Source organism: Ambystoma mexicanum, chromosome 9, assembly GCF_040938575.1.
Source record: "Ambystoma mexicanum isolate Mex_15411 chromosome 9, UKY_AmexF1_1, whole genome shotgun sequence".
Classification (NCBI taxonomy): Eukaryota; Metazoa; Chordata; class Amphibia; order Caudata; family Ambystomatidae; genus Ambystoma; species Ambystoma mexicanum.
This window is the reverse complement of record NC_090931.1, coordinates 945438573-945464175: the sequence shown is the minus strand read 5'-3', so window position 1 is coordinate 945464175 and position 25603 is coordinate 945438573. Positions and strand designations below refer to the sequence as shown.

At 46.7% G+C, this 25603-nt stretch overlaps 1 protein-coding gene across 2 annotated transcripts in view; it reads right to left on the bottom strand.

Moving 5' to 3' along the window:
- LNPK (lunapark, ER junction formation factor) overlaps nucleotides 1–25603 on the bottom strand; it is a 1074215-nt gene that overhangs the window by 260289 nt on the left and 788323 nt on the right. The gene's annotated exons all lie outside the window — the stretch shown is intronic.

Genomic DNA, 25603 nt, shown 5'->3' with positions numbered 1-25603 from the left:
CAGGTCAGGGAGAGAAGTTTACTGGGGGGCTGTGGCATCGAACGCCCCACCCCCAGGGCTTCAGAGGCGCTAATTAGTCAGGTTACATATGCCGAGAGCTGCCGGCATCGACTGTGAGCCCTGGGCTGCTTGCCACCATAACGGTTTGCCCGGTGCCAGACTGGGCGGGCCCAACAGAAGAAAAACCTTGGGCCATGTCTGCTGTACAGCACTGAAAAAAGGTGTTGAACTGGCCTGTCTAAGGCCAGGCAGGTGGGCGAGTAAAGGATTCCCAGCTGCAACGCAGAGGCCCGGGTAAAGAGCTGTGCTGGCCCGTCTGGTGCCAGAAAGAGGGGTGGAGGAGCAGGCAGCTACGTCCTGGGCCACAATTACGTACAGCCCGGATGATGACCTCTGGAGTGTGGGCCTCTGTGCTGGAGCGATAAAGAGACTATGACGGGCCCACCTGCCTTCGCAGCACATCCAATGACGGTGTGGGGGGGGGGGGGAATGTTCTGCACTCCAAGGGGAGCAAAAATAGAAGCACTGGGTAATGCTGCAGAGAGTGAAGAGCCCCCCCCCCCAGTCAAGGGGCAACAGCAAGAATGAACTGCAGCAACCACATGGGGATGGGGTACCACGAGAAAGTTAAAATTGCGCTGTGTTGCAGTGGTGAATGTGACGCACCAGCAGGCAACGGGGTACCAATTTAAAGATAAAACTACTTTGTCCCGTAGTGGTGGTAATAGCAATGGTGCCGCACTTGGGCACAGCACTAACAAGGACGGCATGAGGGGGCAGAGCGACAGGAGCATACCCTCCCCGTAAGGAAGATTACAACCAGTGAAGGTACTGTGCCTACCGTTTACAATTTGAAGGGCCATTTGGGTGTGGCTGACCGCGGCAGCCACACACACTGTAAATCTATATAGATTTTCTATTATTGTGAATGTTTACTCATTCAAAAGGTATATCGTTTTTTATTTATTTGGATTTATAGAGCGCACATCTGCCCGGGGGCATCGTGGCGCTAAAGAAGTCTTACTTGTTACAGGCATACATAGTGAATATACAGATACACAGATTTGCATAGAAGCATATTTTCATACATTTGCTGTTATTTCCAAACATACAGTGGTGAGAATACAGGTGAGGCAGGGTTAGTTGAACAGCGTGGTTTTGAGTAGTCTACGGAAGGCATGGTATGATTTTTCGTTCCTTAAGGCGGTGGGGAGTGCGTTCCAGTTTTTGGGTGCTAGGTGTTGAAAGCTGGACCCTCCGGCTTTGCTTCTTTTAAAGGTGGGTACATAGGTCTGGTTGGTCATGTGTGACCTGGTGGGTCTAGTGGAAGTATGGGGGGTGATCCTTTCAGAAAGATAGGGTGGGGCATTGGCAGAGAGGCATCTGTGGGTGATGGCCATGGATTTGAATAGTATGCGCTCTTTTATAGGTAACCAGTGTGCTTCTTTTCTGGCTTGGGAGATGTGCTCCCTTTTTGGAATGCTTAGGGCTGCTCTTAGGGCATTGTTTTGTGTGACTTGCATTTTTTTAATGTTTTGTGCAGACGTGCCCAGGAAGAGGGCGTTGCAGTAGTCCAGTTTGGTACCTACTGTGGCTCTGTCTACATTCAAGCAGTTTTTCGAGGATAGGAAGGGTTTAACGGTGTTGATTATATTAGTGGTGAGTGCAGCAGAAGAGGCTACGGCATTGACTTGCCGTGTCAGAGAGAGTGGAGTCAAGATATACTCCTAGTGTTTTTACTGCAGTGGAGACTGTGATGGTGGAGTTATCAACGTCAAAGGATTTGTATAGAGGCGGGAGTTTGTTTAGTGTTTCTTTGGTGCCAACTAGTAGGATCTCTGTTTTGTCCCCGTTAAGGCAAAGTCCATTGGCTGCCATCCAGGTTTGAATGGCTGTGTATATTTTTGTTAGTGCTGCGGCGTCTTGTTCATATACCCCAGTAAGGGGGAGCAGGACTTGTGTGTCGTCAGCATAGTTGGTGTAAGCTATGTGGCGATGGTCGAGGTCAATGAACAGTGGGAGGGTGAAAATGTTGTATAAGGTGGGTGCAGTGCAGGATCCCTGTGGGACGCCACAATGGATAGTGGTTGGGGTAGCGTTTGCCGAATCAGAAAAGACTTTCATAAATCGACCCTCGAGGAAGGATTTGACCCAGGAGACGGCTTCAGGCGAGAAGTCAGCTTCATTTTTGAGTTGCGTGCCTAGGATGTCATGGTTGACCAGGTCAAAGGCAGCAGATAGGTCTAATAGAAGGAGGAGAGCTGGTTTGCCTTTGTCCATGATGTCGTTAAGTTGGATTTTAAGGTCTAATAGGGCCGATTCGGTCCCATGCCCCGGGCGGAAGCCCGATTGCCTTTTGCCTAAGATGCGATTTTTTTCGAGGTAGTGCTGTATTTGTGAGTAGGCGACTTTGTCGAGGATCTTGAGCAGGAAGGGAACTGTTGTGATGGGTCTATAGTTGTTGGCGTTTTCTGGATCTAGAGTGGGTTTCTTTGAAGAGGGCGCACCCAAGCTTCTTTTAGGCTGGTAGGCACTGAGTTTGAGTTGAAGGAAGCATTGATGAAGGATTTGAGGAATGGTGCTAGTGTTTCAATGCAGTCTTTGACTAGTTTGGCGGGGCAGGCGTCGCCTTTGCAATTGGAGGGTTTGATTCTGTTGACGATATCGATTACCTCTTTATCTGAGACTTCTCTAAATTTAAGGATGTAATGTGACTTATCTTTTTGTTCTCAATCACTGTTTCCTTTAGGGATGCAGCTACGATTTCCTGAGTGAGATTTTTGTGATGGTTTAAGATTTTAGCTTGGAGGAGTTCGATTTTTTTTAGAAGGGCTGATTGTATGGTGTTACACCAGGCTTGGTCTTTGACAATCTCTTGGGACTTAGTGGCCGGTGTGGAGAGTTCCTTGAAGATAGCGAAGAGCTCTTTGGATTGTGAGGTGGCGTTGGAGATTCTATCATTATATGATGCAGATTTAGCTGCTATAATGCTTTTTTTGTATTGGGTGGCCAGTGATTTGTAGGACGATAGTGAGGAGGCATTGGGCGCTTTTTGCCATAAGTTTAGGGCTTTGCGTTTTTTGGTTTGTAGTTCTTTTAGTTCTGCTGAGAACCAGGTATTGGAGTGTTTGGATTTTTTCTTTTGTAGGGGGGCGGTGATGTCTATGGCAGTGCTAATGGTAGTTTTGTAGATATCTGCCAGTGCGGCTGGGTCAGATGAGGCAGGGAGGTTGTTCGTGAGAGGGACTAAATAGGGTGAGATGCTTTCTTTGGTGAGGTTCTTGGCGCTCCTGGCCATGGCTGGGGGTGCGGGCGTAAGTTTTCTTTCCGAGTTGTTAGGTAGGGGATGAAGACGTGAATGAGAAAGTGGTCGGACCATGGGGTAGGCGTGGTGGAGCTGATGTCAATGCCGCAGTTGTGGTCAGCTACCTAGTCAAGAGTGCGCCCTTTACTGTGGGTAGGATGGAGAACTTTTTGTACAAAGCCCATTTCTTGGAGAGCTTGTGCTAGCTTGGTGGATGGTTTATCTTTCTGGTCGTGGAGCCCCAGGTTAAGGTCTCCTAGGAGAATGGTTTTAGTGGTGGTTTTTAAGGTTTTCACCTAGCAGGTGTGTGAGGTTGTCCTGGAAGTCCAGTAACGGGCCTGGTGGGCGATATACTAGATTAAGAGCGATAGTGGTGTTGGGAGATAGTGCAATCTTGGCTGATAGAGAGTCAATGTTGTCCCCTAGTTTGGAGGGAGTTTGTCTTAATTCAAGGTGGTCTTTGACTATGAGTGCCACTCCTCCACCTGTGGATAATGTTCTGTCCTGTCTGAGGATGGAGTATCCAGGTGGGATGGCTAGTGAGATGGCTGGGCCGGTGGCGATGTGTAGCCAGGTTTCGGTGATGGCGAGAATGTCGAGGTCAAGGTTGGTGAGAAGGTCATGGATTTTGGTGGCGGGGAGGGATCTGGCATTAATTAATGCACACTAAGTCTGGGCTGGGAGTGGTATTGGGCCTTTTGGCTACTTTCTTGGGAGTGGACAGTTTCTTGTGTTCAGGTGTAGCTTTGTTTTCAAATCTGCTTGGAGGGGTTTGCTGTGAGTGTCTGGAGCGGAGGCCTAATTTTGGTTTTCTAGAGTTCGTGGTTCTGGGGCGTGTTGAGAGTTGGTTGGGTTTGTGTTCTGTGGGTTTGGTGAAAAATGATTGGAGGAAAGGCGTAGGGGGGATGAGTGCGGATGGTGGGGGTGTGATGTTGGCCATGATGGGTGAGCACGGGGTAGCAGTCATCCGTGGGTGCAGTCAGTTAGGGCACAGTGTGGCAATCCGGTAACAGAGGTTTGGGCACAATGCTGCGGTTCACTAGCAGTGTAGGGCACAGGCACAATGCAGCAGTTTACTAGCAGTGTAGGGCACAGGCACAATGCAGCAGTTTACTAGCAGTGTAGGGCACAGGGGTGTGCCTTACACTAGTGGCAATGCAATGCAGCAAATCACTAACATTTCTGGGCAGCGGCTAGGAGTTACGCCAGCGCTGAGTCAATCGGGAGTACAGATACAAATGTCACGCTAAGGAGCAGAGTACATTTGAATGCGCATATGGATGCTCTGTAATGCATCGTAGAATGGCATAATGGTACTCACAGCGGTGTTTGTCCATGATGAGGCAAAGTTCGTTTGTGGGCATCCTAGACAACTCGCCACGCGCCGAACGCAGCAAACAGGGCCTTAGAATGGCCTTTGATGCTGGCCGGCTCTTCCGCCTGCCGGCGGATGTTGGGTGCTATTAAGCACGGTTGCTAAGCAACCACGACGCTGAGCCTCGCTCTGGCGCCGCATCGCGCCCGACATTTTGTTTCTCCTTGATGTCGGCGCGGTTGCAGGAGCGATACCCGGGCCGCTTCTGGGTGAGAGGTGGGCAGCAGGGCGGTGGATTGGCGCTCTTGGAGGGGTGGGCAGCACAGGGGTGGATGCTTGTGGTGGCAGGGGGCCTGTCTGGGAGGCGATCCTCTTCGTGCCTCGTGGCACGGTGCAGCAGCTCAGATGAGCTGATCCTGGGCTGGTGGGGGCACTTAAATCGTTATTTAAGTGCAGTTATATTTAGTTATTTCTATACACGTTGGGAAAGGGAGACTTTGGGGGTTGTTGGGTACAGGGGAAAGGCAACACCCTGGCGTGAGAGTGAAGGTGGAAGTGGAACCCTTCCAGAGGTTGCTTTAGGGAAGGAGCTGCCCACTGGCACCATCCTCTGGCTCCTCTTCCTGGGTGGGTAGTACTGGATAGGTAGGTGGACCATTACCCCGTGTTGGTGGGGTGTGATGGAGGAGTGGATCCCCAGAAGGGGAATCATGCCAGGAGAGATACAAAGAACAGGGGCTTATTAAAGGGGAAGTGATTTGTTCTGTTTATAGATTAAATATAAAGAGGTCCATGTTGGGGCACAAAAGAATTCTCCTTTGTTTCCCATTTGAGGGGTGTTGAACAGTTAAAGGCAAGATATGATATGATAGGTTATTTAGAACACACTTAATACCCAGAGGTTTCCTAAGCGAGGACCCGGGGAGCGAACCTGTGTTGCTCCGTGTCGTCTTGCTTCCAAGGCGAGCACAATGCCCCTGAGCTATCCTCCCAAGACACTCAAGGGGTAGCTCTTCTCCTGCTGTAAAGGAAGGTCTTAACATCGATTTAATTTGCAGGTTGTCTAGCGCTCCACTGCTTGAACCTGTTCCGTGGGCATGGGGGTGGCAAGTGGTCCATTGCAGGTCTGGGGTTATAAGTGTGCAGAGGCCACCCAGTCAGGGCAAGAACACCAGGGGCTACACATCCCGAATTACAATGTATAGTTTTCTCCAATACATTGGTCTGATTTTGGTGTAGCAATGGGGTGATACCTACAACAGGCAGGCAAGTAGTTTATCTGGAGAACAGAATAGTATTGTGGAGCATCAACTTGTCTTTATGGAAAACAAAACAAAAAAAGGTGTCAAGAAGCTGGATCCTGCTCACTATGGCAAAGGGGTTGGTCACAAGGGAGGTGTTTGACATTAAATTCTTGAATATAGATCTTTTGAACGACTAACTCCACAAATGTGGGGACACCTTGTACAGGAGGGATTATTTTGTTGCCACACCCACATTCCCCCCCCCCCCCCGTTTGGTGACATAATACATGGATGTGTGTTGTCCATCTGCATCGTGCCTGTGATAACTGGCAGGAATGATTCAAGGGCCAATTTAATAATTCAGAGCTCCAAGACATTGATAAATATGGTCCTCTTCTTGTGCCCACCTGCTTTGGGTGTTAAGTGGTTGAAAGGAGCATCCCGCCCGATAAACAAGGCATCACTTCAAACATAGGTGGGACTGGGTGCTTGAAAGCACATGTTTTGTAAAGGTTGTGTGAAGGCATCATGAAGTAAGACACAGACAACAGATTCATTTTTCTATAATAAAAGGGTTTATTTCCTATATGTCAGGATGGAGTAAGGCGTAACGTGCCCTAGGCTAAGGTGGGATTTCCCTAGTTAAAGAAACTAAGGATAGTCGGTGGCATTAACTTCAACTTAAAAGTCTGTCTGTGTCCAAAATCTATACTTGCCCTCACAACTAAGGCTATACAATGTTTAAGGATGTCAGCATACCAAAGAAACAGTTTTCAAAATAAAGTTCCAAACTTCTTCCAGTTCCTGGCTTGATTTTCAGCTTCCCAAAGTTCAAAACAGTAATACATAAAGGCCTCGGGTTCCCTTTCCCAAGTTCAACAGAGTTCACAAAATCTTTGGGTTCCTGACCCCAAGAAGGCAGTTCATCTACTTTCAAATACACAGTCAATTATGCTTTCTTAGCTCTCAATATCAATACCAAATCCATTTTGCAACCCTTCAGGCTTTTCAACAATTCACTTAGCTTGCTCTTCTCTTCAATTGTTAGGCAAAACGACTTCAGTCTCTAGACTTTCCTTGGTTCTCTCCAATTAAGGGCTACTCAGTCTAGGTGCAGTTTTTTGGACCACACGGTTCACCCATCACAGGTCATGCAACTGATAACCCTTGGTACTTCGTGATGCTCATTGGACTTCCTTGCCAACATAGGATTCCTCTCTGCACCTGTGTCATTAGTCCATACTTGATTCTGCTTTTTCTACGTAGTCTTTTGACTCTGCCAACACATGACTTTCACACAACTAACTGTGTGGTGTTTATTCCTGGTCACCACCTTGCTTTCACACTATCCAATATTGCTCATCATTTGCTTTTCACTTGGTTCACAAACTCTCATTACTGGCTTTCACTTGGCTTATACTTTCATATTGTTTATTAATGCTTTCCACTTGTTTTCACTTTGATCATTAATGCACATCACTTTCTTTTCACTCGCACAGAATGTTCATATATTTTGCATATTTTTTTCTTAGTTCGGTATTCAATAACTCATTAAGTACTTTGCAGCTTGTTCAGTACTCCATCTTCCATTCGGTCTCCAGTCCCATGTATTACACGTTTTCATTCAATCAGCATTTTCCTCTTCCCAAGCCAAGCCCCTGGAGCGCCCTGGCCTGGGTGTTTTCTCTCTGTCACTTATCAGTGTGCGGCCGCTCCTCCTGGTGCTTTTGCTTTCCTCTCCAGCTTTCTCTTGCTCACGCCCCCTCTTGTTGGGCGCTCCGGCGAGCAGTGCTTGCCTCTTCAGCACCTTCATGCTACTGTTTGTGGCGTGTTGGAGTCGTCTTTGTCCCCGAGCTCCAGCTGGCTAACCACGAATTAGCGATCTGCAGTGCTCCCGACTCTCTCGCGGCCCATACTGGCTTAAGTGTCTATCTCGCTCTCCTGCGGTGCTCAGAGTCCTTTTCACCGGCCCCTCTCCAGCCTGCTCCACGTTGGATTGCTGGGTCCTTCTCCCCATTCATGCTTGTTTCACCTTATATACACCTGTAGCCTTTCAATTGGCTGCAGGTGCAAGTCCCTTGCCTGACCATAATTACTTTTATCAATGGGACATGCCCGACCATTATAATGGTGTTCAACAGTCCTCGTCCCAGTACCAAAGTGGTGTGCACAGATGAAGTGTGCATTACTCCTAGTTGCCTCTTCCACATCCGAGTCTTAAAGGAACATGAATATGGGACAGCTGGTGTGTGCCTGACCGTTGGGAGCGCTGATAATAGCCTACAATGTTAGGGGGAGGGTAGGGTGTATTCTGACATGGGAAAGGGTGTTAACATGCCTCACCTAAAGGCATCTTTCCTCCACTCCCCCAAGGCCCCTCCACCCAGCTTATCCTCCCTCGCATATCAACCCCAGGGCCGGGATCCAAAAGCGATGGCCCTTCCCTGGCCACTTGAGAGGAAGACCCAGGGAGAGTAGATGGTAGGATGTCCTCAGGTTACTCACAGTTGATCCAATAACACCACCACACTGGAAAGCCTAGCGCAGAAAAGGAATGTCTTCCAATGCACTGCAGCCATTGCCGATGGTCTATCAAGGCTTTTTTAGTCTCATTCAGACACAGCAGTTTGGGACAAGAATAATACAAGAAGATAAGACCCAGTAGGAATTGGAATGTTATTGTACTAAAAGAGGATGCTGTCCTGAAGTTCATTAACATGCAGAAGATTATTGATACCATCTCCTGAAGACCTGACCTTGGGAACTGATTTTTATTTTATGGTGTTATGGTGTGATCAAATACAATACAAATGTTAACCTTTCACAAAGATAGACAGACATTTTTCACATTACATCTAAACCTAAAAAAATAAATTAAAAAAAAAGGAATTTCATCAATACATTAATAATCCAACATGCAATTCATCTCCAATTCGTCATCAAAACAAAAGTATTCAATTGATGTTAAAAACATTTTCCGACACTGCTCACAGTTCCTTATGAGTTAATAAAATGCAAACCCAAAAAAGCTAAATCATTCCTCTACGGCTTACTTTTAAGCAGTCCTAGCTAAAGTGCCAATATCAAAGATGTGTTGTCACCCCGGATGAGGTGAGCCCAAAATAGTTCAGCAGTAGCCTCCTTCTGCTGGCCCAAATATGATTAATAAAATTTTCTGCGACCCGTCAAGAAGGTACAGAAGAACAAGATGTTTCAGTGACTCAATAGCAGATGGGTGATTACAAAAGCGGCAAACGGGATTCACGCCACTAATAGAGTTCAAAGATTTTCTTCTTGATGGCGGTCGGCCTGTTTACCAGTTCTTCCGTAGAGGAATGTATGTCGAGTAATGTCGAGTAAAATATTGTCCATGGCTTTTTTATAAGCCCATAGTGAAGTAACAGACTCTCCTTTGCAGATAATCCCCAAATCTTCATAAAGGGAAAATGGTGTTGTATCATTAATTTTTGCATAGGAAGTCGATTGTCGGAATACATATCTAGTGCTCAATGAAATAAACCCAAGTTCATGGCAAATGATGACATTTGGTAACCTTGCCAGCAGACTCATACTTCTTCCATAGCAGGCCATGAGTGGAATCAAGAGCATCGCCCAACTATAAGAGTGTGAAGTCCAAGCTATACAAAATAATTGCCTCAACTTTGGTCAGATAGAATTTAAAGGTAACAGAGAAAGCACACCAAGTGTTGTGGACCCTCTTTAGCGGTGATATCAGTGGATTAGACTTCACTTTCAATCTCGCCCCAATCTCTGCCAGGGAACAGATATTAGACAAATTGGAACCCAAAAAGCGAGCAGATGACACCCTTCCAAGCCTTTGGTCCCCGACAATCCAACACATGACTTTTGGGTTGAATTTGTTCCAAATAAATCACCACCTTGGAACAAGTCGTCTGCAAAGGCCATTCAGTTCAATTTGAGATGGCTGAATCGGACTGGAAAGGTGGAGTCATTTTCCCAAAGTGTGCCAATGTCCTAGAGGTAGGCATTGAAAAGCGTTGGAGCAAGTGCACAGCCCTGCTTAATTCCTACCAGGTATACAATGGGAGTGGAAAAGCCCCCTTCCCTTGTGAGTTTAACTCTTAGGGAGGTATTGTTATGTAAACTGGCAAACAATCATATCAGATGTTCTGGTACTTTTCTGTTCCCCAATTTTAACCATAAGAGGTTGCGTTCCACCCTATCAAAAGCCGAATTCATGTCTAGGGAGGACATATAAACGGAACCTCGGTCTTCCGGAACAAGGCCCTAAGGTGAACCATGACAGTTGCATTAAGCGCAGTTCCCATTTTAGCTCTAAAGCCTACTTGGTACCGCGAGCGTACTCCACAGTTCCCCAAAGCCTCATTTAGCTCTCTCAACAAGAGGGTCCCAAAGCTTTTACTAGAAGCGCAGAGAAGCACCATCAGCATATAGTTGCTGGGATCATGAATGTCACCTTTTTTATGGATTGGAACAATGTACGAGACCAGCCAACTGTCAGGTATCCGTACTGAATCCCAGATTGTTTTAAACAATGGGTGAATAATTCTAGCCCACCACTGAAAGTTCATCTTAAAGACCATTGGCACCAGGCCGTCCGGGCCAGACCTCGAGCCTTTTGTCCTGTTTTTTATTTCTTCAAAATTGATTTTATTAAGTTTTCAAACAAAGCATAGCAAACATTTTACCATTACAGTTCACTATATTACTTTAAACCCGATAGAGGGGCATTTCTACACCTTTTTTTTTTGTAAACATTGGAACTTTAATTCGCTAACATTTCCCCCCCTCCCCACCCTTCCCCCGGGTACATTGTTGTTTTCAAATAAGCTAATACAATAGATCTTTCATCTTTATAACACAGTTTACTTTTCGGTTTCGGTCTCATCTCTCGGTTATGGTTAATGGGCGATCAACTAAGGCTCTTTCCAGGACAAAACTTCCACATATACTGGGTATTCCCTTGTCCACATAACACTTCACTTCTCATTTTCACTGCACACCCTTTGTTCTTTCATGTCGGGGTCAAGGTGGTTGTATTTGACAGGGGACCAGTGATATATTTTCCTACGAAATCTTGCCACAATGCTTCATATTGTGCGGCCTTCCCATGCAAGGCCGCTGTAATCTTTTCCATCAAACATTCATGTGGCAACTTTCACTCACTCATTCTGCTTGGAGCCATTGTTGCTTTCCATGTAATCACTACACATGTGCGGGCTGCCAATAACAGGGGGGGCAACCAACCCCTTTGTTATCTTGAATCCGTCCTCTTCCCTTTCCAATCCAAACAAGAAAAACAAGACAAACAAATGCTCCCGTTCCCGTTGGATTCCCTCCATATCTTTGATCCACCCTAGGACCTCCTCCCAGAATATTCTTATTCGGGGTCATTCCCACCACATGTGCCAATAGTTTGCTCGCTCTCCACACTCCCGCCAGCACAGGGGGCTCACTGTCTTGATACATTTTTGACATTCTGTATGGGTCGAATTGCCATCTGTGTAGGAGTTTGGTTGCATGTAGTTTGTATTGGGAGGCAATCGATACCATGGAAGTTCCATTCCACTTCTTAGACCATAACTCAGTCAATTTCCAGGTCCATATCTGACTCCCATTTATCTTTAAGTTTATTCGTGGACCCCTTTCCACCGTCTAACAGAGCTTTGTACATCATTGTGATCAGCCCCTTGGTTTGAGTGAGGGAGTCCAGGAGTGACAAAGGGGGTGAGGTCCCTTTGTATTTTCTCTTTGCATGCTCCCTTTGACAATGCCCCTTTAAGTTGAAGGAAGTGGAAGACTGACAATGTTCCTATGTTCAGTGCATTCTCAAGTTCAGTAATCGTGATGAATTCGCCCCCCCTCCAGAGTTGTCCCACCCTTTCGAGACCCGCTTCAAACCACTTTTATCTCCCAGACAGTTCCCAAAATAGGATGCTGTCGGATCCTACGTGTCAACGTATTCCTCGGTACCCAAAGACACTCCGCCAGAGTGACGGGAGCGAAACTGTAGTTGTCAAGGTTCACCCATTGCAGATGCTTTTCATTGTGTACATGGGGTATTAAGATTCTTAACTGTGTTGACTTTTAGTATTTTTCGACGTCGGGTAGGCCAACCCCTCCCCTCTCCTTTGGTAGCATCAGCACATCAAACAATTCTCGGTTTCTTCCCCTCCCACAGGAATCTTAGCATGGTATTTTTTTACCTCTCCCAAAAAAAAAAAAGTTGTCCATCTTTATCGGAAGCATCTGGAAGGGGTATAGAAACCTACAGAGACATACCATCTTAATAGCATTTAATCTACCCATCCATGAAATTTTAAGTTTTTGCCATTTACTTAAATCCGCTTGGAATTTGTTGAGGAGTGTGGGAAGTTGGCCTCATAATGCGCTCAAGTCTCTCACCAAATTAAACCCCAGATATCATAAAGTGGTATTTGTTATTGTGAGGTCCAATACTGAATACCTATCGACATCTTGTTGTGTAAGTTCATTCAGGGGGAATAAGATAGACTTTGTTTTGTTAATTCTGAATCCGGAGAGAAGCCCATAGTGTTCTATTAATTGGATGGCTTTGGTAATGGAGGTTAGTGGGTTCGTAACATGCAACAGCAAATCATCCACATAGCCACATATAGTGCTACCTTATATTCAGTCCCTTGTATCTGCATTCCCTCAACTGTGCGATCTGACCTTATTTTGCGTGCAAGAGGTTCGAGCGATAGAGCAAATAATATTGTGGACAGCCCTGTCTGGTGCCCCGCCCTAGGATGAACCATCGCGAGTATTCGGAATTGACCGATACAGATTATTTTGGAGACGTGTAGACCGCCTTTACTCCTCTCCTAAACTTCTCGCCCAGTCGTACCTTCTTGAGGACTGCCTCGAGAAACCCCCACTCAACTCTGTTGAAGGCTTTCTCCAAATCGACAGATAGGAGGGCCAGATCTCCTGCCATCCTCTTGGCTTCATGTAATAAGTGTAATGTTTTACGCATGGTATCCGATCCCTGTCTCCTTAGAATGAATCCGACTTGATCAGGGTTTATGAGCCGGGGCATATGTGTCTCTAATCGGGATGCTAGGATTCATGGATATATTTTAGCATCTACATTGAGTAATGAGATTGGGCGGTATGATCCGCATCGTTTAGCCCCCCCCCTCTTTGGGAATGATGGAGATCAGGGCTTCTGAGAAGGAGTCTGGTGCTGGCCCTGTTTCTAATATGTCGTTAAATAAGCTCACTTGGAAGGGGAGGAGTGGAGCCAAGAAGGTTTTGTAAAAGCCTGCAGAGTAACCATTGTTTCCCAGGGCCTTCCCTAGAGACAGCCTCTTCACCGTGTTTTCGATCTCTTCAGCTGTAATCGGGGCATCCAAGGCATCTGTCTCCTCACTAGTGAGAACTGGCATTCCCACCACATTAAAATATTCCTCTATTTCTGCTTTACCCTGCGTCATCTCGGATTCATATAGTCTCTCACAGAATGCTGCGAATGCTTCCGGTATGTTCCTACACTTGTGTTCCTGGCCGTTTTCTTCTTCTTGTACTATAGCTGATACTCATCCATCCGCTCTTTGAGCCCTTAGCCTTGCGGCCAATAGTGCGTCTGCTTTATCTCCCTTCCCATAGCGTTTCTGTTTAAGCAGCTGTAGCTTCCGGACTATCTGGGCTTCCTCAAGGAGGCGGAGCTCGTCCCGTTTCTGTCCATCTAAAGTAATCTTTTCCTCTCTGTTTCCAGCTGCGGTCCGTACCTCCCAGTCTAAATGTGCCATCTCCTTCCTCAATTTGTTCTCGACTAGGGCCTTTGCCCTTTTCTTGTTAGCGCCTTCACTGATTAACTTCCCTCGCCACGTGGCTTTCCTCGCTTCCCACACCGTTCTCTTTGTTACCTCGCCCGTGTCATTAACTTTAAAATATTCTTCTATCTCACTCTCCATCTCTGACCGAAAGATCGGATCTTTCCATAGGGTCTCATTAAATCGCCACTTCTTTTATCTACGTGGTAGTGTTCCCATGTCTAGTGATAAGGAGACCATGTGGTGATCTGACCAGGTGATAGGTTTAATCTCAGAGTTGGTTGTTACCTCGGCCAGTTCCCCAGAGAGATATATGTAGTCGATTCTAGTATATGTGTCATGAGGTGTAGAATAGAAAGTGTAACCTGTGGTGGCCGGGTGTAGTTCTCGCCATATATCTTGCAGCCCATATGTCTGCATCATTCCCACTGCCGCTGTTCGTCCTGCATCAGCAGGTTCATTGGGATCTGGGTGTTTGCCCGTCCATTTTAATATCTGCCCACAGATTGAAGTCACCCCCTATTATCATGTGGCCTGTGGCTTCCAACATTATCTTAGATATGGTGCGTAGTAGAAACCCAGCTGGTTTCATATTAGGGGCGTAAAGGGTTGCTAAAGTGATTGTAAGTCCGTTCATGGTTCCCACCATCATGAACGCCCTTCCCTCTACATCCATCCATACATTGGTGATTTCCAGATTGAGACTACACCGGACCAAACTCCCCACCCCTGCTTTTTTGAGGGGACCTGATCCCCAATATTCTTTGCCCACTCTAGGTTGAAAGATTCTGCGTTCCTCACCCCTTGCATACTTGGACTCTTGGAGGAATAGCACATCTATTCTGGACCTCTGAAATTCTCTGCTGAGCAGATTCTCTTTGTGGGGGAATTGAGCCCCATAACATTGAGCGTACAGATCCTGAAAAACGTGCTTATCGTGGGTTTGCTTGTCGTTGCCATTACCTATACAGTGTGTTCCAGGTGTCTAAGATGGACCTCACCGCACCAGATTTCTTCACGTTAACCAAAAGATCCAACTTCATGTATTTACAAGACACCCTGTACCCGCCCCTCCTCCACCCCCATTCCCCTCCCCCTTCTTGCGTGGTGTCCGAACCAGCCTGTTCTGCTTCTCTTAGCTGGAGTCGGACCACCAGTGAGGACCGAAAACACCCCTTGGTCCTATCAATAAACAATCGATTATCCTCTGAGCCCCTTCTTACCCCCCCTCCCCTTCTCATTGATTGGGAACGGCATGTGTCTCCGTCACCCCCATGGTACCTTGTTTGCGTTGTCTATACATCTTGACACCACTTCTCCCGGTTGAAAGATCCATGGTTCCTTTTGTTACCTCACTCATCCGCCATCCAATGTGTGGTTTCCCGTTCGATACCCCTGAGCAACTTCTAGTTCACACATTCCTTTGTGACAATCCTTTGGTGCAATGTCAATAATATTAATGCTCTGCGCAGGGAGAATCGTTCATCCTTCTGATTTTCCTAGATCCCCGCACTCGCCCGTGTCTGGGTCCCTGTATGCGCCATTGTCTGTCCTTGTTCTGTCTTCCACCCTCTATCTCCTCACCTTCATGTCCCAGCAGGTCGGCCACGCAAGTCTGGATGTCTTTCTTCGTTGGCAATCTCATTGTTGTCCCCTCCCACTCATAGATGAGTGAGAATGGGTAACTCCCCTGTATCGAATTCCTTTCTCTTTCAACCACCTGGTGAGTGGCATGCACAATCTTTTCATAGCGAGTGTCAATGTTGATAAGTCCTGAAATATCGATACTCTTGTTGTGCCAAGAAGGATCTGTGGAGTGCGGATGGCTTTCTCAAGGACCCTTGTCTTATCCGTATAATTGTGGAATCGTGTCAACACAGTCTTCGGGCCACCTGCCGCCCCTCCAGCTCTATGTATACGGTCGATTTTGGGTTCCTCAATGACCTTGTCTTTGAACAGGGTCTTCATGATTGTGTGGGGGTTGTTTTTGAGGTTTCGTTCTGTCTCTCCCTCCTTGTACAGGATACCAAAAATGCCTATGTTGCTTCGCCTTTCCCGATTTTCCAAATCGTCCATCTTCAGACGATATTCCTCCTCTTGTGCTTCTATCTCCGAGATTTGTACATCTATTTGAGATTCAAATGTTCCCAGTGATGTTTGGTTGTGTTCAACCTCCTCTAAACTTTCTTCCATCTTATCGATTCTTTGTTTGATTCTATCGACCTTCCCACAAATATCTGCCCTCATGCTTTCAGGTTTGTTCAGTAGGGCTGCTACATCGCCTTTGGTTGCGGCAGCTTCTGGTGTTGCCATTTTGTTGTGTTATGACAGACTGGGGTCAGCTTGGTGTGGGAGAAAGCGAAACACTGCAAGTTTTTGTTTTATGTCCATAGGTCTATCGACCAGTTGCAGGGGGCGTAGGAGGTTTTGTCTTGTGGCTTTCTTCAGCCTGCAGGTTTCTTGGTTCCGACTCGTTGGTCGAGGATGGAGCCTTTACCTTTCACTTACTTCTTCTCTGTTCATATGTCGCGAGGGGGGATTTCAAGTTCCGGGGCTTGTTTTACAATGGAGGGGGGGGGGGTTGCCCCTTTTGAGAGGGTTGGGGGGGGGTAGCTTCTTTGGTCTCTCACCAGATCAGACCCTCCGAATTTCGAGGAGTACTAGAGCTGGATCGTGGACCCCGTATATTCACTTCACGAAGATTCCACTGGCGATCGATGTACAAAGTCCTCGGGGTTGAGTTAGAGAACCTACTCTAGAGGACGAGGACACAACCTCCCCTCACTGGTTTGCCCCTGTGACTCACAGGAGGGTGTATTTCGTGGAATCAGGGGGTGCGGTCCCCTGCCGGTGCACTGCAATGTTTGTTCAAACTGTGTCGGTAGCCACTTGACCTGACTGTGCATTCAAAATGAGTCTTGTGGCTCCACCTATCGTATGCGCCCCAAGATCGCCACCGCTGTCCTGTATCTGTTAATATGGGTCTCACCCATGCAGGGGGAAAGCATTCCCCTTCAATTAATTTTGTCCACTGGTGCCGCTCACATCAAGTTGCTGGGTGATCCTAATAAACACTGACCTCTTCAGAACATCTCTGGGGTAGTGTAGGTATCTGTGTTCTAGCCTCTGCAGGTAGCCTCTGCACGCCATCCGCGTGTATGGGTTTCAGCACCTGTGCCATTTCTTTCTTGAATCACCCTCCCTTATGCCTTCTAGCCTTTTTTCTCAGCAATGACCGGCTTTTCTATACATTTGCTTTAGTGCGGGCATATGAAGCGCAACGCACGTGGTGTCATGCGCGCTGCATTCGTAGATACGAATGCGTGTATAATGTGCTGGTGTGGCCGGGTCTCTGCTGCGGAGAGGGGGAACCGGCTCTCAGCTTGCCCGGAGAGGGCCTTCCTTTTTAGGGAAGAGTTATGCCTCGTTACGTCTGTGGTCGGGGCAGGGGTGCTCCACTGCTGGCTTACTCGCAGCTCTTACTGCGTGGGTTTGTCTAGTGCGGTATGCTGGTCGGCTCAGGGTTGCTGCTGTACGCGTCCTGTGCGGGCCGTCCTCGACTCTGTGTGCGGGAGTGACAGTGTTGTCAGGGCTCTGCGCATGGGCCGCGTGTCTCCGCTGGGTTCCTCTGCTCCCAGGCGCGGCTTTGTGTCTGGGAGCGGGACACAGCAGGAGTCTGGATCGGCAGAGGAGGCGCGCGGCCTGGTAGTGTCTCACTCTGGTCTCACATGGGCTGTGTCCTCTCTCCGGGTTGTGGCTGCTCTTCCGTGCCTCCCCTCTTCTTTTGGTGGTCTCTTGCTGCCATAGTTGCCCAGAGTACAAGAGTGTGCAGTTGGGAAACTCTGCTTTCAATTTCAGCCGTACTCGCCTAGGAGTTCACCTCGTCTGCTATATTAATTTCTCGGCAATTTCTGCACTGAATTGATTCGGGTTTTCGCTGCATCTCATGGGGGCTGCTTCAAATCAGGAATTCATCGAAGTTTCTTGGGGTGGGGGCCATATAGTGGGGCTCAGACCACTAGTCGGACCAGTGGGATCGGAACTCACACGGAGGAGAAGCTCATCCGTGCGCCCCCTGGTGGCCAGTGCCTTTTGCCTTGTTAATGGCCCATACTATGTCCTCTACCGTCCACGGACAAGGCAGTATGATCATAGATTTCTAAAGTTTTCTTGCACTGTTTAGAATTCTACTTGGAGTCGCACATTTATAAGAGAAAAAAGAAACCCATGTTTCTTCGGAAATCAAGCAGACCCCTTCCTCCTCAAATGCATCAGTCTTGGTATTAATTGTGGCCAAGAAGTCTGCACAATTTTTTGATCTGAGAATTTCTAACATCCCCCAATTATCGTTACCAAATCTACTTATTTTGATGGGCTTCAAGTACTTCTTATAAGTAGATTGTATCTTATTCCTAGCCTTCAAATAGGAGTCAGGATTGAGGGGTCCCTTTCTTAGTTCTTTTAACAATTTTCTTTTTTCTTTCTTAGCAATGATTATCCTGCGATCGGGGACATGGCTTTGGTCCTCGCACCTAACAGCCTCAGATATCGTAGCATCAATTCATTAAAGTGCTCAATTGTGGCACTCCGATTTGATCCCTGCCACATAGAGTTCCCTTTGTAGAATCCTAATGAAACAGCAGCAATTCAACACATTCAATTTAATAGTGAGACCCCTACGCCCGGTCTCCAGGAAGGCTCAGGATAGATGTAGAGTAGGAGTTCCAATTGGAAAAGTTAAAGAAATTGTCAAATGTGAATGGTCACTAATGCCCATGTCTCTGATACTTAGAGGCGCGCAATACAATTCCAACTCCTGTGAGACAAATATGTAGTCAATTCATGACCTCTTTCCATTCCTTTGCCAACTGCAAACCCCCCACAGGATCCTCAAACCTACAAAGGGACAGACCCCATTGGGACAGAGTAGAGTACCAGGCCCCACCCGAGGTAGTGTCAGTTACCCCGGTTATCCCTTTATTCCCTGTCCCTGTTTTAAGGGAGGGCCCCAGAAAACAGTCTGAGTTGAAGTCCCCTCCCAATAGTGTATTCTGCGGTAACCCGGACACCAACAAGCTGGCAATAATAGTACCCACTTCTTCCAGAATGCTTTCCAGTCTGGTGGAGGCTGGGTTCCAATAAACATTAATGAGTAAAAGGACCCTTCCCAGTGTCTGGAAGGTCACTTGAACTGCCAAAATGTCATCCGAAGCCTGTTTATGTCAACACAGTGAGCCTTTAAATGTAAGTTTACCGCTGTAAGACAGACCCCCTTGGTCTTCCTCAAGGACCTTTCCTTGATACTTTGGAAAAGGTAACAAATACCCCCATGTCTATCTTGTTACAATCCATGGTTTCCTGGCACATAAGGCAATGCATTTTGTTTGCAATTTTTTGATCCCGTATTGCCTTTGCAATATTCATAAAACCACAGACATTCCATGACGAAATAGTAAATGCCGACTTTAGGTTAAAGATAGGGCGATGGAATCCCCGATCAATTAAACATGTTGATTGCTGCTTGTAGCCATGACCAGTCCTGAGGGATGGGATTCACGGCCTCCAATGTTGAGCCTGTCATCCCTCCCCCTGTACTATTGACTGGAGTTGCTCCTTTTGTTTGACCACCAGAATTACCAGCCCTCAAGAATGCTCCGGACTCTACCATCCCCTTCAATTCATACAAATCAAAACCCATGGAACGTATGGTTTCCCGCTTCTCCCATACCAGACGTGCAACACGGTTAGAATGGAAATGACTCACCAAATCAATCCTTGCCCACCTCTGCATCCACCACAAGGTCAATGTCATTAGTATACCATAAACGAAGTGAAGGGATTATACAGAAAATATCCAGAATTTTACTCTTGTTCAATATATCGCCACACACCACTGGGATTGCTACCCATCCCAAAGTTGTGGCTTTCAAAGCTTCGTCCAAGCAGACCGAGGTGGTTACAAAGGACTTGGTGGGGGGCATAGCTTGAGCTCCATTTCCCCCTTACCCCCCCTAACCCCCCTTTGAGATTGAACTGATCCAGGCCCACTTGGGAGCCTTACGTTTCTGAACACTTGATCAGGCTCATCAGAGGTATTACCATCCAAGTCCTGCTCCACAAGGGAGTCCCTATATCCTTGTTGGATAGGCTCTCTAGGGGCATCATGAATGGCGTTATTTTAGAATGAAGACTTTTCTTAGGAATTGTGCACAATATCTGTGCAGGAATTGCTGAAGGTGTATTGGGGACTAAAATAGGCCCTTAACCAACCTCATTGTTTTTCCCCTTGATTTACATAGTCCCTGGCGAGTAACCCTCACATTTGATCGAGTTTGTTCCATAGATTCTTCAGCCGTTGATTATTTATGAAGTTTCTTTAAGAACTGCATTGGTTAAGATTAACAGCATGGAGATATTTGTGCTTAAGATTGTTTTGCCTTTCATGCCTTCTTTTGTCTCCCTCTATGGGTCTGCCATGGTTGGAATAGACTAAAAGCAATCCCAAAGTCTTTGAATCTTGGCTATCTATCCCCATTTAATCTACTTCAGATGTTTCTGGCTGAACTTCAATCAACCCTGGACCATCACCACCCTCAAAGTCCCCACTTCCCATTCCACCCAGTTGGTTAACATAACTGAGTTGTTGTGATCTAAGAAACATTGTATCAATGCCAAGGGGTTATCTGGAGCCCAAATATCCTGGTAAGTTACTACCTGATCTAGCACCTTTCCAGAGAAGTCTAGCCCCCCCCCCTGTTTTTATGCAGTGACCGCGTAGCTACATTTGGGCACACTTGCCTCCCCTTCACGTCCTTATCAATGTTGGCAACACAGGACAATACAGAATTGACATTGTTTCCTATTTCCGACAGTTTCGCCGTATTTGCTGGCACACTGTCTTTAATATCGTCATATAATCGTATAATTGACTAATACCAGTTGGAGGGCCGTGATTCATGTAGGACCCAAAGAATCCATATTGGGGAGTGTACTAAGTACACCCCTACTTATGATGTTTTTAGGTGTGTTAAACCCCTGTGTAAGTGGAGACTCGAGTACGATCTACCAATGTCCTTTGGCAAGGGAGCAGGATTCAAGGGTTGATCAACACCGCCCACTTGCTGCGGATGTTTGTCACTGTATGACTCATTGCTCTTGTGTCTTGGTCTTCTAGTGTTCTGCGTATCCCCAAAGTTTCTGCAGAGACGCAGAAAAGACTCGTCCAGCGTCATTGAGTCCTCAAAGGGCATGTTTATAATGACATCCCTCTTTTGGCCATACAAACTCCCTCATCGCCTTGCCCCGCTGGAAGTTCCCCAACATCGGTCTGGGACACCCCCTCAAACAGGAGAGGGCTAGTTGTTGATCTCGCTTCTACAGATTTGAAGGGCTCCCTCCCCAGGTTTGCTACGGGGGTAGACAGATTACATCCCTTTGTTAGTGCGTTGGCATCCTTCAACGCCCCCACCGTTGCCATGTTGGGATCCGGGATCAAATTAGGAATTACCTCCACTATGTTAGTGCCCGTGTCTACTCCTGGTGATTTGAAAATATCAACGGGCTGAGCCATGTCCATGTCTTGCTCAAAATATTAGACAAGACAGCCTATCAACAAATACAAAAATACCTCGAACAAAACCATCTCCTGGGTATCCAGCAATCAGGCTTTAGACCCCAACAATGGACAGAAACTGCTCTTATCAATGTTAAGACTCAAATCGACACCCTGAGACATAATGGGAAAACTGCTTTACTGCTTCTTCTAGACCTCTCGGCAGCATTCGATCTAGTAGATTACAAAATTCTAAGCAACCACTTGGACTCGGCTGCCCACTTGTCCCAAGAAGCCATCGGTTGGATCGAATCATTCCTGAGTAACAGATCTATGCGCGTCTTCTCCACTTCAGCTTCCGCTGACCCCATCCCCATCACATGTGGGGTCCCTCAGGGATCATGCGTCTCCCCGACACTGTACAACGTGTTCACGAAGCCCCTGTTTGATGATCTTGATGGTCTAAGCATTACCTACACTAATTATGCCGATGATACCCAGATCCTCATCCCGTTGACGGGAGATTACAAGGATTTGCCCTTGGTGAACAGGGTGTACCTCATCATCCAGGCATGGATGGCCTCCCACAGTCTATGCCTGAATGATGACAAGACTGAACTCATCATCCTCGGATCCACCTCTACCCTAATCAAATTGGATCACAACTACACCAGTTTCATTATAGACAGCAACTCGATCAAGGTAGCTAAGGAAGTGAAAACCCTAGGAATCTACCTAGACTCTTCCCTTTCTTTCCACAAACAGGTTAGCTCCATGGCCTCCTCCACAGCCTACACATGTAAGCTAATAAGAGCAGCCAAACCTTTCCTCTCCACCCAGAGCTGCATTACCCTTGCCAGAGCCCTTGTACTATCAAAACTGGACTATTGTAACGCCCTCTATATAGTAGCCAACAAACAGGTTACCAACAAAATCCAGACTCTGCAAAACAATGCTCTCAGAGCAGCGCTTAGCATCCCCAAGAGAGAACATTTCCAACATCAGGAGAACCCATAATTGGCTTACCACTACCGACAAAATCCTGCTCAAAGTAGCCTCCTTAACACACAAATGCCTCAACAATGCAGCCCCTCGCTACTTAGCCAACAGAATAAAAAGATACACCCCCAACAGGCCCACCAGAACTACCAATACAAACCTGCTCACAGTTCCCAGGTTCAAACGAACCAAAATGGGCGGCAACAGCTTCCAGGTGAAAGCAGCCCAACACTGGAACTCTCTCCCACCTACCTTAAGGACACCTCAAACATACACCCACTTAAGACGCAACTACATTCAGTGGATAAAGAACAATGACCGTTAAGTGACTGATAACTTACCTTGCCTCTATAAACTATGTAAATATGTATACTTTTACACTGTATATCACTGCATGTATCGCAACTGTTGTAACCTATGTACACACTGTAAATTACTCTACAGCACTGTAACCAAGCTGAGAATAACCTTGTTGCGCCTGCGCCCTCATACCTTCGGGTCTGGCGTGCAATATAAATGAATAAACAAACAAACCTCACGTACAGCCTGAGGCTTGGCACAGTTCGTAATCTCAGCTAGCGCTGATGGGAGAACCATGGGGGTTGAAGGCACCGCAACCAAGTTCCTGCCACTTCTTAGTTTAGAAATAGCCGAATCGTTCAGAGAAGCTGCAGCCATACTTCCCTGCAGTTTGCTCTTAAGGGGTAGTATCGTTGGTTCAATAATTAAATGGATAGAACGAAGCAAGCCAAGTCAATAGTGAGTCAATGATAAACAGGGAGAAAGCGATAAGTGTATAGTGTTAACCGTACCAACAAACAGCCGTTTTTCGCTACTTGTGTTGTTTTAGCACTGATCCTGAATCTCTTAAACCGATCTGCTGACAAAGGTATCGCCAGGGGTATTTTTGCTGCCCTCAAGTCACTTGCGGCTTCAAACTGCTTGCCGAAGCTGACCAGGCGTAATCTTTTCCCCCAACGCCTAACAAACCTAGCGCACTGCATCGCACACAGTGCACGCTCTGCGCCAGTGTGTAGATTTTAAAAGGCACACTTCTCCTCCAACAGTAGAAAGGGAATCAAGACTCCAAGCTCCTGGTTGTAGAACAGTTTTTAAGTACTGCACACCTAACACACTGCGTCACGCACTGCTGTATCAAACTCCATGGCAAGTATCAACAGACAGGAAAAGGGGACCTGCGATAGTTTGAGTATCCCAGAGAGTGCAGCAGAGTTCGTATTTAAGTAGTTTGTTGCACACTTCTGTCAAGGCAACCAAACGCCTAAGTGAAAGAAGTGGACTGGAGCCATAAGTGGGCAGTCACTTGAGCCAGGCCTTTGAAGAGGGGTGAGGGAGCCAATCTGAGTTTGAAAGGTATGGCTTGGTCTGGTAGTGGAGGTTTACTAAAAAGCGAAGGAACTGCCTTTATCAGAATAACATATGTGAATGTAAGCATCTTCAATATGTACTGTGGCCAGATACTTCCCCTGTTGGAAGGATGCCATGTTGAAAGTTTGCTTTCTTATGAAGGCATCTGAGACTTCTAGGATTGGTCTGTACTTTATTCTTTCCTTACCAAAAAGTATAAGGAATTGAACCTCAAACCTCTTTTGCTTTGTGAGGCGCCGTTAGTGCCATTTTGCAGAAAAAAGCTAGAACTTAATTGCAATATCGTCCTGAGTCAGATAATGAGCCTCATTAGGACCCAGGCGGTAAGGGGTTTACGGCGGCGTAAACAGCGCCGACCCTTACCGCCTGATTCCGAGGTCCCTTAGCGCCATGGAGGATTTAACACCTGCTTTTAGCAGGTGTTAAAATCCATGGCGCTAAGGGACCTTGTTGTTAATTACGCCACCGTAATTTACGGTGGCGTAATTAACGCCTTCCCCACTCCCATTATGCCCTATGGGGCAAGAATGGGGAAGGGTAAATGGGGATTGGGGACTTACCGTCCCGCCAACCTCGGAATGGGGCGGTAAGTCCGCCAACCACCATGGCGTAAACATAGTTTACGCCATGGTGGTAAAGGTACGACCCAGGCGGTAACTTACCGCCTGGGTCGTAATGAGGCCCAATGTGTTTTACGTGCGTTTTGCAGAGGAATTAGAGGATGTCTGTTTTACTAGCTCTTGTACCACATGGTCCCATATTATATCCATCCATCCATTACTGGAAATGGCATCAATTGTGCTCTTCCAACCAATGTACTAATGATGTGGGTGGGGCTTATTGTCAGTCATTTTGGTTTAGAAGACTTGGACTGCGATTGACCGGATCCCCTTCTACTACGAGTATACGAGTATACTCCTTGTATAGCGACTGCTGATGGTATAGGAACATACTTTACTGAATGAGATCATGGCTTTGGATATGTGCATGTTAACATTTTTGAGCATACAATCTACCACCTTGCAGAAGAGGCCCTTCCTCTGAAAAGGCAGGTCTAAAATTTGGACCTAGACTTTGGGCACAAATGGGTATCCATCATCAAGGCTTGGTGTCTGAAGACTGCAGTGATCCATCACCCTGAACACAGAACCAGTGAGTTGTTACCATAGAGCCAGTCACATTATTAAAAGTATTGTTGCCTCAATTCTTATGTCATCCTCCCCATGTCCTGTGGAAAGTGTTACGCAAATTGGGTTCCTTATCAGTTTAACAACTGATAGGGATACGCCTTGCATTCTTTAGCGTGATCAGAGACCATATCTTTCATCCCAGGGTCTCTAACTTACTGCTTTCTTAAGGAGCCAAATCCTCAAGTCAGGGTTGATTGAATATCTTAGAATAGTAAAAAGGGAGTTGGGCCGGTGATCAATTCAGAGGCACGGGGAGTGAGCACGTGTAAAGGGCATCATCCTACACCTTGTATTTCTTGTATGTCCTTAGAGTGAATGTTGGTGGTGAGAGGGCTGCCTTCACAATTGCAGTGCCAATCTCCCATATCAAAAGCCAAGATGGGGATAGCGTTAATCCTTTTTTGATTGTATGCTCCCCCGCCCTCCTTCCCTCCTGTCATTCACTTGCACTAGTAAAAATGCCTCAGGCCTAGTATGCTAGTAAATATTGTTAGAACATTCGGACCCGTCAAGGCCCAAGAATGACTACTGTATTCCTTTGTTCCCTTCCCACATTAAAGCGCTTTGAAGCACTGCACTTGTTTATAAACGCTTTACAAATAAACAATTACCTCAAAATGAAAGATTCCTCCTTTTATGCAAGTACTTGAATAATGTAAAGAGAAGTATCCTCCAGTGTTGTATGATGGGAAGGCCCTTTATGGTGAATCGAATACGTTCCAGTCTACTGGAAACAATTCCAGATTCCCTCTACTACTCCGCCTAGTCTCAATGTAGTCCTCACCCTTCTCTGGCTCTTCTCATGGATCCT